Consider the following 17,121-nt stretch of genomic DNA (forward strand, 5'->3'; position numbering starts at 1 on the left):
TTTGGGTGACATGAGAGGAAAGACAGAAACAGCCATAGGTAGAAAGATTTGAGGGAGATGAAGAGTTTGCTGAGAAGCAATAAATAGGGACCACATATGATCAAGCACAAAGTTCAAGCCCCTTACTAAACCCAAGGCATGTTGATGGGAGCTAAGATGTGAAATTGTGTTTCAACCTAATTGATACTTAGAACAAAAAGGATAAGGTACCTTTAACATCCTGGGCAACCTAAAAGAATCTGTGTCACTAATATATATGTTTCTGGAATGACATACAGAAAAAATAAATGCCACTTATAATTTGTTTTAAACTGTGTTTTGTTTTTGTTTTTGCTTATATTTTTGTTTTGCTTGTTTTAAAATTTCCTGTATGTTTTCCTTTATCAAATGGAATTTACTGACTCTTCTGTTTGGTTTCGTCAACCTCAAACCAATAAATTTATTTATTTTTATTTATAAAAATTCACTATTAATGCCAACAACAATATTCAAAGACTATATAAATTGTAGCAGACACTGTACCATTATTGCAATTTTTGTTAAACATGATGACAACTTCTATTTAGTTTACCCAAAGTCCAGGACTTCGAGGAATGCTGTGGTCTGAAAGTGTGTGTCTTCTCCAAATTGATACGTAAAAATCCTATCCACTAAGGAGATGATATTTGTAGGTGGGGCCTTTGGGAAGTATTTGGGTCATGAAGACAGAGCCCTCATAAATGTGATAAGATCCCTCAGCTTGTTTGCAAGCTGACTTCATGTGAGGGACTACGTAAGAAGGCACCAACAATAAACCAGGAAACAAACCCTCACCAGACACCAGACCTGCTGGCTCTTTGATCTTAGACTTAGAAAAGTGAGAAATGTATTTCTGTTGTTTATATTGTTTATAAGCTATCTGGTCCATGATATTCTGTTTCAGCAACACGAATGGACTGAGGCAAGGGTCAGGAGAGCACTGGAGCATGTCTTCTGTACCAGGAAAAGCATAGGTATTTATGAAGGGCACAGCAAGGATTTAGTCGTGTCTGTGCAGCACTTCTCAACGTTCCTTAAATGTCATGGCAACTCAGAAAATGATTCATTTGTTGTTTACACTGCATACTTGGGTAAACACAAGAGGATTGTCATGACATCCTCCTGAGACATCCTAGATCTCACACAACGGACTCCAAAAAAAGATAAATATTTGGGCATCCTAAAACCCATTTTTGATGTACCAGTTAAATCTCTGGTCCAATTTCAGCAGACTCTCAATATTGACACATCTTAGGATTTGATATGCTAAAGAAACCACATATCAACTTGCAGTGTGGCCTCATGCCTAAGTTTTGTCCTTAAGAAATGCCTTAGTCCAGCAGTATAAACAGACTGATGAGTTGGTGTTTAAAACCAGGACATAAAGAATTCTCTTCTTAAAAGCAAATTTGCAAGTGAAACTATTCTCATCCCTATAAACAGAGCAGTAAGTCTTTTGTGGTGCTTACCAACTATAAGCAAGTGAATAAATAAGATCAATTCTTAGGATGATGATTCCCTGAAAAAAAATAAAGCAGAGTAAGGCATTCACAAGTGACTGGGGTTCAGAGTCTGCTTTAGATTGGACCGACATGACAGGGCTGTCTCAAGATCAGCTGAGACTTGCATGATTCCCAACAGTGGTGTATTTTCTGGGGGAATTAATTACCTTCCAGCTCAGGATACAGCAAGCTCTGAAAGTGGGGATAAGCTCAGCACAGTTAATGATGAACAGGCTAATGTGGCTAGTGAGAGTGGGAAGGAGTGGTAGGAGATGAGGCAAGCTGGGGGCACATCAACCAGCATCACAGTACAAATTTGGATTAGATCCCAAAATTAGAGGGCTTGCAGCTGGTAAACTGAAATAATCTGACTTACATGTTTAAATGATCACTGTGTGGGAAATGAATTGCAGAGAAGCAAGAGTGGAATAAAGAAGACTGGTTAAAAGACTATTAGAGCAATTGAGGCAAAAGTTGATAGCTTAGACCAGAGTGGTAGTAGTAGAAATGAAGTAAATTTAAAAATTTTAGATGTATTTTGGATAATGTATCTTCCAGAATCAGAAAGTCAAAATTGTTAGAGTCCTAGAGTAAAAAACAAACCGAATCAAAGCACAGCACAACACACACACACACACACACACACATACATACACACACAAAAGTGAGAAGTGTTATTTGGATTGAGTGAAAGGAAGATCCATTTTAGGATTGACTCTCCCAATGTTGGACTTTATTTATTTATTTTTTTTCTTAATGATTTAAAGACTCACAAATACATCTTGGTGGTTGTAAAACCTACAATCTTGTCACATTGGTCATCTGTTCATTCTTTTTCTCTAAGGAGAAACTGTTTCTCTCCCATGATCCATTTATTATATGGGTCATTATGTCCCATCTATAGGCAATTCTCAGAAAACAACATTCTCATTTTAAGCATGCCCCACAGAATATATTCCTCGTTTATACTCTCCTAGTAGAGTATAAACACACAAACACAAACAATGCAACTCTATTTTAATATCCATATTCATCAGGTAATGGTCAGGAAGTAGCATTTTAAGTATGTATTTTATATATTTACATGGTAGTATACTTCTTACGCAAAAGTGTTTTACCATGTTTCAGTTACATGGTATCGCCTGAGAGTCTTGGGTTAACATGTAGCCCATTATCATTTTTCCAACTTAACAGAAAATACATTCTGTGTTAGGCTGAATAATATTCTCTAGATACTATAATAAATCCAAATTTCTGTAACTTTTAAATGTTTCACTATTTGGAAAAAAGGTCTTTGTAGATATGATTAAGTTAATAGTCTGGAGATGAGGAGATTATTCTGAATTATCTGAGTGGACCCTAAAGGCAATTACATGTATCTTTATAAAAGTGAGGCAGAGGTAAATTAGACATGGATAGGGAGGAGAACACTCTGCACAGGGAGACAGAGGTTGGATTATATGGTCACAAGCCAAGGAATGCTGATAGCAACCAGAAACTGGAAAAGACAATAAATGGATTATCCCGTAGAGCCTCCAGAGAGTGCAATGACGCTAACACCTTGTTTTGGGTCCAGCGATACTGATTTCAGATTTCTGGCCTGCAGAACTGTGGGAGAATAAATTTCTGTTGTTTTAAGCCACCCGGTTTGTGGTAATTTGTTACAGCAGCCACATGAAACTAATATAGGCCCCCAGTTAGTATTTTCATGCAGAACCTATGAATTTTCAAAAATAGATTCCTAATGTTCAGGAAATGATGTGATGTATATATTTCTGTTTCTTGGATGAAAATCAACTTTTATAGCGTATATGTTTTTATGGACCCTCTAGTTGATAAACTTCAACCACAACTTCTTACTCTGCATTCAAAAATGAACCCGTATTACCAGGTTCTGTTGTGAACATAAACCTTTGATCCAGAATTTTTTGAGACTTTGCTTCTGTCTATCCCATTATCATCTATTACCTGAAACTACCTGACTGAAGGTGGAGAGTGTTTTGTATTGAAGGTGAGAGCTTTGGGCTATTTTTCAATAGAAAACCAAACTCTAATTGAATCAGATAACCCGTAGAGGGTCAATTAAGCATCACACCACACTTCATGGAAAGAACACTCAGTAATCTCTTTGGAAAATAGTCTTAAGCAGAATTGATTTGTTGTATTGCCACCTCTCATTAAATATTGAATCTTGGTATTACTGCTCACTCCTATTGTCACTCCTGGTCTATTTGTTTCTCACTAATTATGCTGGTGCACTCCATTATTGGCAGAGATCCAGAACTCTCCATACGTCATCGTGTAAACTCAGCCTCCCATTGGATTTAGATAGAGTATATTCCTCCTCACCTCAAGTCAGATACTTACAGTATTCCTGGCTGTAATTAATGACTTCCCAAGGAAAATCTGACTCCCATGCATGATGTATGGTCTTTCTCCATGAACCTGACAAAGCAGACAACAACAGCACAGTATTCTGAAGTAGAAGCAGCAGTAGTAGCACTATGTAAAGGCAGCCCACTCTGGGGCCAGGCAGTGTGTGATGCATTCATTGTAGAATGCTCCATTATCAAGCAAGCCCTGCTGAGTTCCAGCTCCATTAGGAGGTGGCAAAAGAAGTAGAAGCTGACATTTTGGATGACAGGAAAGCAGAGTTAAACTCCCCTCCTGTGTAGTGCTACAAAATTGTCATAGGCAAGAAAAAAAAAAAAAAAAAAAAAGATGATTTTTTGCATCATAGTCATGATCTAATGAGGGCCAGGGCCTATGAATAAACAACTAAATATAAAATATTCAAAAACAGTTTTCAAGAGACTGTTCTTTTTTCAATAAAGGAAATAATTATCTTAACTAAATTATAAACTTAATAAGAAAAAAATAGTTTATATATCTTAATGGGTAAAAGTATTAATATCCAATGTGACTTTGTCACTTACTTGCTAGGTGACATTGGGCAAATTACATAATGTCATGCGCGTCTGTGCGAAGAGACCACCAAACAGGCTTTGTGTGGGCAACATGGCTGTTTATTTCACCTGGGTGCAGGCAGGCTGAGTCTGAAAAGGGAGTCAGCAAAGGGAGATAAGGGTGGGGCCGTTTTATAGGATTTGGGTAGGTAAAGGAAAATTACAGTCAAAGGGGGGTTGTTCTCTGACCGGCAGGAGTGGGGGGTCACAAGGTGCTCAGTGGGGGAGCTTTCTGAGCCAGGATGAGCCAGGAAAAGGAATTTCACAAGATAGTGTCATCCCTTAAGGCAAAGACTGGCCATTTCCACTTCTTTTGTGGTGAAATGTAATCAGTTAAGGTGAGGCAGGGCATTTGCACTTCTTTTGTGATTCTTCAGTTACTTCAGGCCATCTGGGCGTGTGTGTGTGTGTGTGTGTGTGTGTGTGTGTGTGTGTGTGTGTGTATATATATATATATACGTGCAAGTCACAGGGGATGCAATGGCTTGGCTTGGGCTCAGAGGCCTGACACATAAGGTTTTAAAATTTCTGTTATTTCATCTTTAAAATGGGCATTTACTCAGAATTAGATGATACATATGGAGTAGATAGAACAAAATCCGGAATTTGAAAGTAAATGTTAGTCACTGACGCTATTACTCCTCCTGCTCCCACTCCTACTACTGTAACAAACACTATTTGATATTCTCATGGTGTTTAGTATTAATCATGCATGTTTACGTCATGGAATTATTTGCAAGCTAAAACCAAATGAAGACAAGCGAAGAAATTAAAGCATATTTGTCTTATCAGAAATAAGGTGTCAGAGCCATTAAAAAGTACCAAGACTTTGTTTTACCTAAGCAAGTAATGAAACAACAAAATTCTTACCAGGAAATTTAGATTACAATATTGGAGGTATTAAATCCATGCTTTGGAGGCAAGGCACAACCAGTAATGTTAAGAAGTCTGTTGACAACTATACTTGATGTTCTTCTACCATAAACATTTAAAAAGAAAGTACTCCTCTTGCTTGAGGCACTGTAAATAAAAGATAGCTGTTAATGAGTTATCTGAATTCCTAGAATACCACAGAAGGAGGGATTACTAAATAACAAGAGGGTTATTTTGTTTGGTTTTGATTACTGCCCCTCCGCCCCATGTCTTCAATTTATGTCCTAGCACTGTCATGGAGGACAGGAAAAACGTAGTAAAAGAAAAAAAAAAAAAAGATATAAACATATTAAAGGAATTAAACCTTGTCCTAGTTTAAATGCACAATTATGTTGCATTTGGATTATTCATCATCTGGTTCCCAACCCAAAAGTAATGGCCTAGCTTTGTTACTCTCCCTTGTTCTTCTGTTTTATTCTTTTTTTTCACACATGGGCTTACCCTTATAACACTGGCAAATTACTTTCTTCTCCTGTGTTTCATTCCACCCATGTGGAAAATTTTCCTGAATTTGAAAACTGGTATAGTTACATCTTGACAGTAAGTACCATGTTTTACCATCTAACTTTTTTAAGATTTCCTTTTTTGGTTAGTCTTATTTAACTTTTTTGACTACCTCAACTTCCTCTGACTTGCACATTTAAATTTGTCATTGATGCTGTTATACTAGATTCAGAATTTTAACTTTAACTTAATGCATTGGAAGAGGAAAAAACAAGAATGAAAACACAAATATGATGTTTTTGTATTGATTTATCCTTTTCATATTTACTTTTTATTGAATTTCAGTTTTAGTAACTATTTTGCTATTTAAAATGATTTGGACTCACTATTTTTTTTTAACCAGTTTACCAGGGATAAGTAATATTGTGTGCACCATGACAAAATTATACCCATTGAGAGCCCAAAGATGACAGGTGATGATTGTTTTCTAGGAGATATTTTACTAGTAGCTTACCTAATGAGGGGATCTAATTTATAATACTCATATTGGTAGCTGCTTTATATTCATTAATTCTGTATTTTTCAAAATCATTACCCAAGTAATACAATTATTCTTATATTAGAAATGAGGCAACTTACTGCTATTGCCAAATCTGACTTCAGAGCCTATTGTTTTCAGTCTCCCGAGATTCTCTCTGTCATGGAGTCTGTCATGGAGTAACAAGGAACTGCAAATGGAACAAATACATCATGTATCTGAAGACACAAAAAAGATAAGAAATATGTGGGCACAGCACAAGGCCTAAAAAATAATGACTAGCATTACCTATTGGATAGTAATGATCCAGAGCTTAAATAAAGTGTAAACTTAAATGGAATTATAAATTCCAAATCCCAACAATGGTTCCTCCCAAGCCAACAGGCCAACAGAACAATTCAAGAACAACAATCTTACTTAAATCAGAACTACATAGTAATGGCTCAGTATAGCTAATTAACAAATGCATTGCCTCCTATGGATTTATACATGAAAACATCATGTTGTATATGGTAAACGCATAAAATTGTATCTGTTAATTTAAAAAATAAAAATAAAAGAAGTAGTTTATGGTAGAAAGCGACTACTTTGGAAATAGTTGTATGTTTATTGTTTGTTCTTTTGTTTGGAGGCTTTCATAAGCTCATTCATTCAGTCATTCATTTGATATATATTTTTTGTATCCTTACTACGTGTAAGTTATTGATTGTTCTAAGTGCTAACGCAAAGTGTTAGTTTATATATAAAATGTATTTATCTTATTCAAACTAGGAATGGGTTTATTTAAAAGATGTTTTACTCTAAATGTAAAATCACCTTTATCAAAAACAGTAGAAGAGTACCAGAGCCCATATCTTAACTGCAGTCATATAAAAAGAAAGCTGCCAGACAAAAAGCTTTGGATTGCATCATTAGATAATGTCTGAGTGTGCAGTGGCAAATATAAAATAAACAGTAGTAATCACATATTCAAGCAAGCATCATTGAAAGACAGAAATGACAGACCTGGAAAAGTGCATAAGGGTAAGAGCAACATAGTAGTATATATTAGTTTACATCAAGGGGTGGAAATGTTTATACACAGTTGTGTGTGTATGTGTGTATGTTAATGTGTATAGCATCCTTAGAAAAGTCTGTAAACAGATTCCATGGGTGAAGTTTCCTTAATGATGTTCAGGAGGGTATTTTCTGAATTTTCAAAGAATATGATTTAAATAATTTGGCCAAATAGTAAGAAAGTTACAGCATCTGGTTTAAACTCATCTATCATGCACAGTAACATGAATAAATGGAGACATTCAGCACTATACACACAACAGAAATTGTGTTCTCCTATTGATATAATTAAATACTCATAGAAGCCTAAACGCATAATAGCTTCCAGACCCTTTGCTTAATGCCAAAAATCAATGGCTCCGCTTCCAATGAACTTGATAGGCATATGTTCCTAGTCAGAACCATTGTGAACCCTCTCCAGTTTCTAAACATTTATTGCTGGTACTGTAATAATAAACATCTTGCATTTATAAGATGTAATGTTGCCTAGAATTTTTCATTTTTCAAGAATGCAGAGCACACTTTCTAATGGCTCTCATATGTCCAGTGTGCCCATGAACAATTTGTCTTCTGAGTGGAGTGTTAATCTGACACCTCAAGGACAGACCTGTTTTCAGAAGGACTTAAAGAAAAGCTACACACATTCATAGGCTTCAATAACTACTGAAAATCCTAGTAAACTGTGGCTGGGATTACTCAGAGTTCTGGATCACATCACTTCATGCCACATTTGGCTTACATAAGAGTTATTAAAGATGATAGTAGAATATTTTTCGACTCATTGTCAAATAGGTATGTACCAAGCACACATTTAATATATACGCATACATATGAAATCAAACTAATGATGACATTTATGGTCCCGTTCTTTTGTTTTTATCTGGACTCAGAGGTGGGTGTGTGATAGGAATGTATTTTTCATTTGTTTAACCCAGTTGCACATGATAACCCCACAGCAGTGACAAAGGAAGCAAATATGTGCTTTGGTCATAAACACTGGGGCATAGCAAAATCCCTCCTCTAAAGACAAATCCAAGATTTTCTTCTCAGGTCAAGGGCAGCACATTAAACCTGTGGCTTAAAAAAAAATTATATCTCAAAAAAAGAAAAGAAAGTTAAGTTTCCTTAATGGTGCTATTCTGCATGGAGTAAAAGATTAGAAACACACCTCACCCATGGAATAAAAGATTACTTCCTGTAAAAAAAAAAAAAAAAAAAAAAAAAGTTAATTGGCAGAGAGAGGAAAAAAAGTCCTCAGCAAAGCTAGAAACATGACAAATAACATTTACACCTGGATCCATAATGTTTGCTTTTCTTATTTGACATGCATTATTAATCTTAACATTCTGGGGCGGCTTGAGTGGGACTTGAATATTCACACCAATACCTTGAACTAAACCAATATTTTATACAGGTGTGAGAAAAACATAAAATGAAAGTTGTATCCATCTGCACCTACATCTTTGGCTCATTTCTTTAACTCACACTTTGTATTTAAGAAAAAGATGCTTGCCCACAAACAATTGTCAACTTTTTGCCTTGTCAGTGAATTTTCATGTTCTCTCTGCATTTCTTACCACCATGGAAATCCTTAATTCAATGTTTTGAAAAAATGACAACTTCTTAAAAGGAAAAAGCAACCACTCTTTCCTAGCTGGAACCAAGAAGGATGTCAAAGGGAAGAAGAAGTTTCTGCTGTTCCAGAAACCCTTAAGAAACTGTGAAGGAATTTTGCAGACCTGAAGATCAAATGCCTGAGAAAGGAGTTTAGCCCAAAAGATGCTTCTGAAGGCAAGGAAGAAGCTTATCTATGAAAAAGTGAAGCACTGCTACAAAGAATATAGGCAAATGTATAGAACGGATACGGGATTGGATAAGATGGCAAGAAAAACTGACAAGTTATACGTACCTGCAGAACCCAAATTGGCATTTGTCATTATGATCTGAGGTATTAACGGTGTGAGTCCAAATGTCCAAAAGGTATTTCAGCTTCTTTGCCTTCATCAGATCTTGAAAGGAACTTTTTTTTAACCTCAACGAGGCTTTAATTAACAACGTGAGAATTGTGGACCATATTTTGCACGGGAGTACCCAAACCTGAAGTCAGTAAATGAACTAATCTATAAGCATGGTTATGGCCAAATCAGTAACAAGTGAATTGCCTTGACAGATAACACTTTGGTCCATCTCTTGGTAAATATGGCATCATCAGCACGGAATACCTCATTCATGAGATCTATACGGTTAGAAAATGATTCAAAGAAGCAGATAATTCCCTGTGGCCCTTCAAATCATCCTCTCCAGGATGTTCAGTAAAGGAAAAGACCACTCATTTTGTAGAAGGTGGAGATGCTGACAACAGGGAAGGCCAGATCAAAAGCCTTAGAAGAATCAAAAGACTTAGAAGGATGAACTAAGATATTTGCTGTGTTTATTTTTGTTACCTGGTCAGTTAATAAACGTGTCTACTTTTGAAAAGATAAAGCAACTATACCCATCATATATGTTGATTACAATTATAGTTTACAGTGCTGACATCCTTGGTTGTTATTTGTTTAATCTACAAGTATGTAGGCAACGGATATGACCTGTATTCGACGTACAACAAGCCAAAAAGATGTTTAAAGTGAAAACAAACTTTCACATGAGTTTAGTATTTCAGACCACTAATTGTTTTTACTAAGATTTCAGCTACTGACATTTCCACGTGGGCTGAAATGATTCACTGAACTTCCAAAGTTGATTTGTTCAAGCTCTAAGAGTGCCCAGAATTCACTGCTCACACACAGCGGGCTAGACGTACCTCTGGAACAGGTCTGCAGAGTTTGGCACAAGCTCTGTGGTATTATCAGGAGGATAGCACACAGTGCATGAAGAGGAGACTCTAAGGTTTTACTTCCATTTAAGTTAGTATTTCAAAACATTTTCCTCCTAAACTCAATTCGATTGACATGACACAATGTAAGGCAACTCCAAGCACAACGTTCTATGTTTAATAAGGAAACTATGATCAATGGAGCAAAACCAAGAAAGAGGTATTCTTTGAGCTACATTTAGTTTCAACATCCTTTTCACTGTTGTATACAATCTGTTGATTTTAAAAAGTAATGATCAGACATTTAATTACTAGAAATAACTCTCTTTTATAAAACTTAGTTGTAACATATTGTACATTTACTTCACTCTTTTTCTGAATTATTGTTATTATTATTGCTGGAAATGAGAAATGCTTAATAATTAAATGCAAAGTACTTTAGCATCTACTGAGTGTTAATGTAGAATTAACAAAACATTTATATGAGTTCATGAGCTACATCCTTTATCACATCACTGATATTTTTTCTTTTCGATTGCCTGATGCCAGTAGAAAGACTGCCAACACATTTGGCTTTATGTAAGCAGTAAATGTTTTGTTAATTTACCTTAATACTCAGTAGATGTTAAAGTATTTTGCATTTGATTATCAAGCATTTTTCAGTCCCAGCAAAATAATAATAATATTAATAATTCAGAAAAAGAGTGAAGTAAATATGCAATATGTTACAACTAAGTTTTATTTAGTATTAGATGTCTGATCATTACTTTTTAAAATCAACAGATTTTATATCTTCCCAGAAATTTTTATATTTGTGTTTATTTCATAAAAAGTAAGCTGATATTCCACACATTGTTTTTAAGCTTAAATTTGCCTGATACTACGTGACTATCTTTCCACATACATAATGAAATATGTATGATATCATTTTAGTGACCAAATAATCCTTTACTCATTATTTAACTTATTTACTTTTAGGCTGTTATCAACATTTTCATACCATAAATAATACTGTGATGAAATCCTTATTGCTAATTCGTTAAATCCTGATCACTTACTTCATTCACTTAGATCCTTTATATTCATTCTTAGGTATAAAAATTCGAGGCCAGGCCGGGCGCGGTGGCTCAAGCCTGTAATCCCAGCACTTTGGGAGGCCGAGACGGGTGGATCACGAGGTCAGGAGATCGAGACCATCCTGGCTAACACGGTGAAACCCCGTCTCTACTAAAAATACAAAAAACTAGCCGGGCGAGGTGGCGGGCGCCTGTAGTCCCAGCTACTCTGGAGGCTGAGGCAGGAGAATGGCGTGAACCCGGGAGGCGGAGCTTGCAGTGAGCCGAGATCTGGTCACTGCACTCCAGCCCGGGCGACAGAGCAAGACTCCGTCTCAAAAAAAAAAAAAAAAAAAAATTCGAGGCCAACGAAAAATACATATTTTGTCAGTATTGGAAACCACTGTTCTTTGTAAACAGACTACCAAGTTACATGCATACAAGCAGTGTGACTCATTTTGGGGGTGTTCATAGTATTATAAAAAAGGTAAGAGGAGTATGTAAAAATCTACTATTATAAGTTAAATAATCATATTAATAGCTGCTAGCTATGTATTGAATTCAGTGTATGATTACTTTTTATAATAAACGTTTAAATATTACTTTCTGTTTAGATTTTCTTAACCATGCTCATAATTAGTTTATAGACTTTTATACTTAGAAAAGAATGGAATAACTTAGAGGATCTGAAACACATTAAACATGGTAGAGATGCAGTCATTTGTGGAGCGGTTGTCTGCCCTATTTTCAGCCATCCTTATGAAAGTGACAACTCAGTGACTCTAACCACTTAGACTTAATTTCCACAAAGACTCTAAAGTCTACCCTAATTTTGTATTGCTTGAAAAATTATGATGCTTGTTTTCCAGACCTAATATATAACTTACATCATTAACTACTGGGATTTTAATAATTCTAATATAAGGCAATACCTCAAATACAATGGAAAAAAAATCCCAATCTGTTTTTATAGCAGACTACCTTGTTGATAAAAAAAGAAAAAACATTGTCACATAAAACAATGTTTTTTTTTTTTTCTTGGCCCTCATTGTGTGTAATTTTTTTTTAACCTGAGTAAGTTTAAGGTGAAAACTTGTTACATTTCTCCCTACCCCAATCATACTTGCAAATTGTGTTAGGGTAAACCTGAGGGCAATGTAAATTTCCTTGTGGATAAGAAAGAATCTGTAAGATGAAAGTTCTAAATATAAGGTCCTAGAATGTTTTCATATGATTGTGGAAACTGGAAAGTAAAAGACATGAAAGTAGTAAAGTAATATGCATAGCAAATTAAAGTATACATTATTATTCATGACTTTTGGGAAGAAATAGGAAAAAATGAATAAATGACAAATTTTCATATTTCCTAGTTCTCTGGTAACATAGGCATTGCTTGCATTACCTACATGAAGAATTACCATCTCAAATTCCACAAAACTCCGAAGAGCATGCTAGCCAGTACTGCAGTCCTATTGACCTGAGAGAGGGATCCAAGAATAGCATATCTGTGATAATGCCTAGTCTGTAATAGATTTTTCATTAACTTTAACAAAAATTGCTAGCATAACTACATGTGGTGAAAAGTATTTCAAAAGTCTAATGTCCCTACTCCTGCATATTTTATTCTAGTAAAAGAGGGAGATGGATTGCTGTAAAGAATTCTTGGCATCTAAATGTTTGGCAAACTGTCTAGCTGTTTCTTGTTGTTTCTTTCTAAGTTTTGTTGATTTGTTTTTAAGACATCACTGTGCATGATCTTCCATTTGACTCAACAGGATGCCAACACTGACGCTGAAAATGACACAGCAAAAGAGCAAGTTTGTATAAACAATGATGCTAATTTATTAATATTATTAATAATCAAATGCAGTGTTTGATGACATAAGGAAAGAACTAAGAATTATTGTTTATTTATAGTTACCCAATACACTAGGCAGTGTTTGATTATATAAGCATGTTTCTAACTGTAGCCTTAAAACAAGCAAAAAAAAAAAAATAAAAAGAGATAATGTTAACCACGAATGAAATAAGAACTTTGAGGGAAAAGGCACATGATTCAGTTTATATTTCACAATGTGTTGATTCAACTGGTGATTTAACCACATTAAAAGTAATAAATAATATGGATCCTGTTTTGTCCAGTTAATAATTATTATTAATACTGGTGATGTAGTTTATGAAAAATAAAATGAATTCAGAATATTAAAATGTTTTACTGCAGTTTCAATGGTTGATGATATATCACTATTTTCAATATTGTGATTAGGCTGGGTTATTTAAAAGTAAGTATTTCATTTTCATATATATGCATTCAAAGCCTGTGCTTGCATGCTTACACTATTTATGGTTAGAATGAAAAGTTGCCTAAATGAAAATTATTTGAAACCTATTCAATTTATTTTTAACTGCTTTATTCTCAAAATAGCTTATTTTTGAAATATTGTGCAGAAAAAATTAGAATTTGTTATTATAGTAATATAATATTGTTCACGTTCATTTTGTTTTAATTCTATAATGATGCCCTGTTATAAAGTAATTTAAAATAACACAATGTGTGAGATCATTGAGATTCACATTTTTTTTTTTTTGTAACTTTTGTGTTAACTATCAGAGGGAAAAATATTAAATATCTCAAAGCAACTCCCAAGATAAACCAGTGTTATAACAAATTTTTAAAAATGTATTCGTATCTTCATTTACAATGAAAAGAACATATGAAAATTGTGCATTTTTGCTTTAATACTTGAGATACATATCATTATCCTTTTTCATAGAATTACCTTATGGACAAAGACTGGTATATATAAGAGGGAATAATGACAAAAAACACCAAAGTTCTCAATTTTATTTATGGCATCTGTTATGAACCTAACATGTAACTAGTATATACTAGGTGGGATGGACCATTTATAAAACATACATGATATGATCCTGAAGAGTCTCATAGTTTTTGTGACGGAAACTATAAACACAAAAAAGTATAAAATAAAATTAAAAGTGATAGAAAAGGTAGTCATCATACCATATAGCTAATATTCCCAGGCAAGTAGCCAAAATAAAGATATAAAGAGTTAGTATATTTAGAGGTTATAACAAACTTAGAACTCTACATGCTTAATGTTTTTGATGACTGAATTTTTAAATTCTTACTTTATTAATGAAAAAGCAAAATATTTACAAGTCTTTGATGTTTTTGCACAAAAATTTCAATGTATTAAATTACTTCTGTAATAGTAAGGGTAAGCTAAACTGCAGTAACAACCAGAACCCAAAATGCTTAATGACATGAACACAGCAAGAATTTATTTATTGTTCCCATAATGAACCAAAATAGACATTCCTTGTTGGTAGGTAGCTATCTTTCATATGGCAATACAAGGAGTTTCAGGCTCCACCCTTTTCTATGACATTGTCACCTGCCACTTCCAGAGAGACAAAGCAGAAAGTGCGAGTGGAATGGGCACATATGCCCTTATCGAAGCCTCGACTTCTGTAACATTGGATAAACTTAGTAATATGGTCATATTCACCTTTGGGGAGGATGGGGAATGGAGTCCAGTCATGTGCTTGGCTCTAATTCTATTGCACAGAAAAAAAAAAAAAAAAAAAAAAAAAATGGAATTTGGTGGACAGGTAGTGGTATTTTACCAGTTTCTGTTAAAATACTTGTTTGACAAAAAGAAGAAACATAGTCTGATTTTTTTGACTTTCAGTCTCTGATATTACTGGCACAATTAGGTGCATTTATACATATGTTTTTCCTTCTATGTGTAATAAAGGATATATCTCTTTAATAATTTTTTAAAGATTATTTTAGAGAGTGCAATAAATGTTAATATCTAATGAAGTGAAAGTAATATATCTAAAATAAAGTAAGGTAAAAGTTATATATAATTTAATAAATTATTTATCATTTTTCATAAACATTTCCTTTGTTAACAAAACTTATGTAGGCATATATGTAATAAATCTTGCTGAAATACCATCTAGTTTTTAATATCAAAATTTCTTAGGACATATCTCAGTAGTAGGTTTTTCAACTGATGCTTGTTGAAGAAAAAATTATATATACATACATGTATATACTTGTACATATATGTTTAAATACATATGTAAACATGTGGGCACATGTTTATATACAATTTTTAAAGTTTACATATAAATATAAGCTTAATTTAAGTTTGAAGTTTATACATACAGATATTAAACATGGATTATATATAAAATATGTGTATATTAAGTTTGGAGGGTCATTTTGGGGTATGTGTGTGCGTGGGTGTGGGTGTATGAATCTCCAAACTGAAATATTTTTACAAAATTATGTGGAAGTAACGTCTCATGTTACATTTGAAATCTAACAGTGAAATAGCAAAATCACGTGATATTTTAAAAGGTATTTTGAGTGCTAATAAAAGGGATGTGAATATCAATTGTTGATAGCACCAAGACGGTCATCACAGGATCATACTTAGTGTAATTATTTTTCCTCAGCTATACAATGTCCTAAACTTATTTTTACAATGTATACTTATATGTAGCCTTTATTTTTGTCTCATGTTATAAAATGTCTTCATAAGTTTGGAAAAGTTTTGAAAAAAAAAAGTATGAAAAAGTTAGGAAAGAGTATGAGGGATGATTACAATAGAAGAGAAAATGAAGTTAATAGTGTTTTGACGATGGACAGCCAGCCCACCAAAGACATCATGTGCATACTGCACTATTTAATCATCACCTTGTATACTCTTATAATAAGGAGTGAAAAAAAAAAAAAGCCATAAAGCACTTTGGTAGCAATACGTGCAGTGAGGGAAATAATACACTGTTCTATGTTAGGAAAGCTTAGAATAAACCTGGAAAAGTAGATGTTAAACCAAAGTGATCAAGACACTTTTTCTGTACTATGTTGATCGGGAGACTGCGAACATGTTTGAGAAGTTTAAGAGGAAGAATGTAGTAGAGAAGGATAAATTAATAAAGGAGGAAGTCCTGAGTTTTGCTGTATATTTAAGCCATATTCCACAATATCAAGACAACAGGGGAGATACCTGTAGCTGACAGTGAGGTGAACATCACATTACCATCTAATTTTTAAAAAGTATTGATGAAGGAGTCTATACAAGTGAGCAATCATTCAATGTAAAAAATTATAGGCAAAACAAATTTTAGTTGTGAAAGTGTATGTCTTTCTCAGTATTTATTTTACTAGAGGAGAAGAAAGCATTGGATCACAAAGCCTCCGGAAGAGATCAACTTCATTGCTGGGAGTTAATTTTCAACCTTTTCTAATGATCATTTTGTAAATCTCCAAGTGCTTAAAAAATGTTCAAAAAAATTATCAAGTTTCTGGAGTTTCAATATCAACACTAGTTAATGAGAAGGTTTTTGTAAATTACATACAATTCTAATAACTGTGCTTCCTGAAGGAGAAAACAGTCAAATAAAACCTCACGAAGAAGGCTTTCCACATTATTGACAATATTCCTAGACAATCACACAGCGTTGTAATATGCAGTGACAACATTCAGTTGGCTTTCCTTCTCCCAAACGGACCTCTCCAATGCATCCTGTGAACTAGTACGGTATTGCCTCCTTTATAGCTTCTCGTGCTTATTTCCCTATGCAAACAATATGTGGTCTACAGTGTGAGTGCCAATCAAGAAGATTCACTGAAAGGCTTTTGGAAATGCTTTTACATAAAAACAGTTTTAGAAATCATTGATAAGGCATGACAAAGAGTATCTCTACAAATGATTAACAGAATATCGAAGAAACAGATCCTGCAATTGTTGTTAAT

The 17,121-nt window shown here is 34.2% G+C and overlaps 1 long non-coding RNA gene across 1 annotated transcript in view; it reads right to left on the reverse strand.

The window, feature by feature from the left end:
* The window catches only part of LOC119626182 (uncharacterized), a 52,225-nt gene extending 46,738 nt beyond the window's left edge, over positions 1–5,487 (reverse strand). Inside the window, exon 1 of the long non-coding RNA XR_005242341.2 lies at positions 5,357–5,487. This is a non-coding gene — a long non-coding RNA (uncharacterized lncRNA). The remainder of the gene's footprint in view (positions 1–5,356) is intronic.
* Between the last annotated feature and the right edge of the window lie 11,634 nt (positions 5,488–17,121).

The sequence above is a fragment of the Chlorocebus sabaeus genome, chromosome 21 (assembly GCF_047675955.1).
Source record: "Chlorocebus sabaeus isolate Y175 chromosome 21, mChlSab1.0.hap1, whole genome shotgun sequence".
Lineage (NCBI taxonomy): Eukaryota > Metazoa > Chordata > Mammalia > Primates > Cercopithecidae > Chlorocebus > Chlorocebus sabaeus.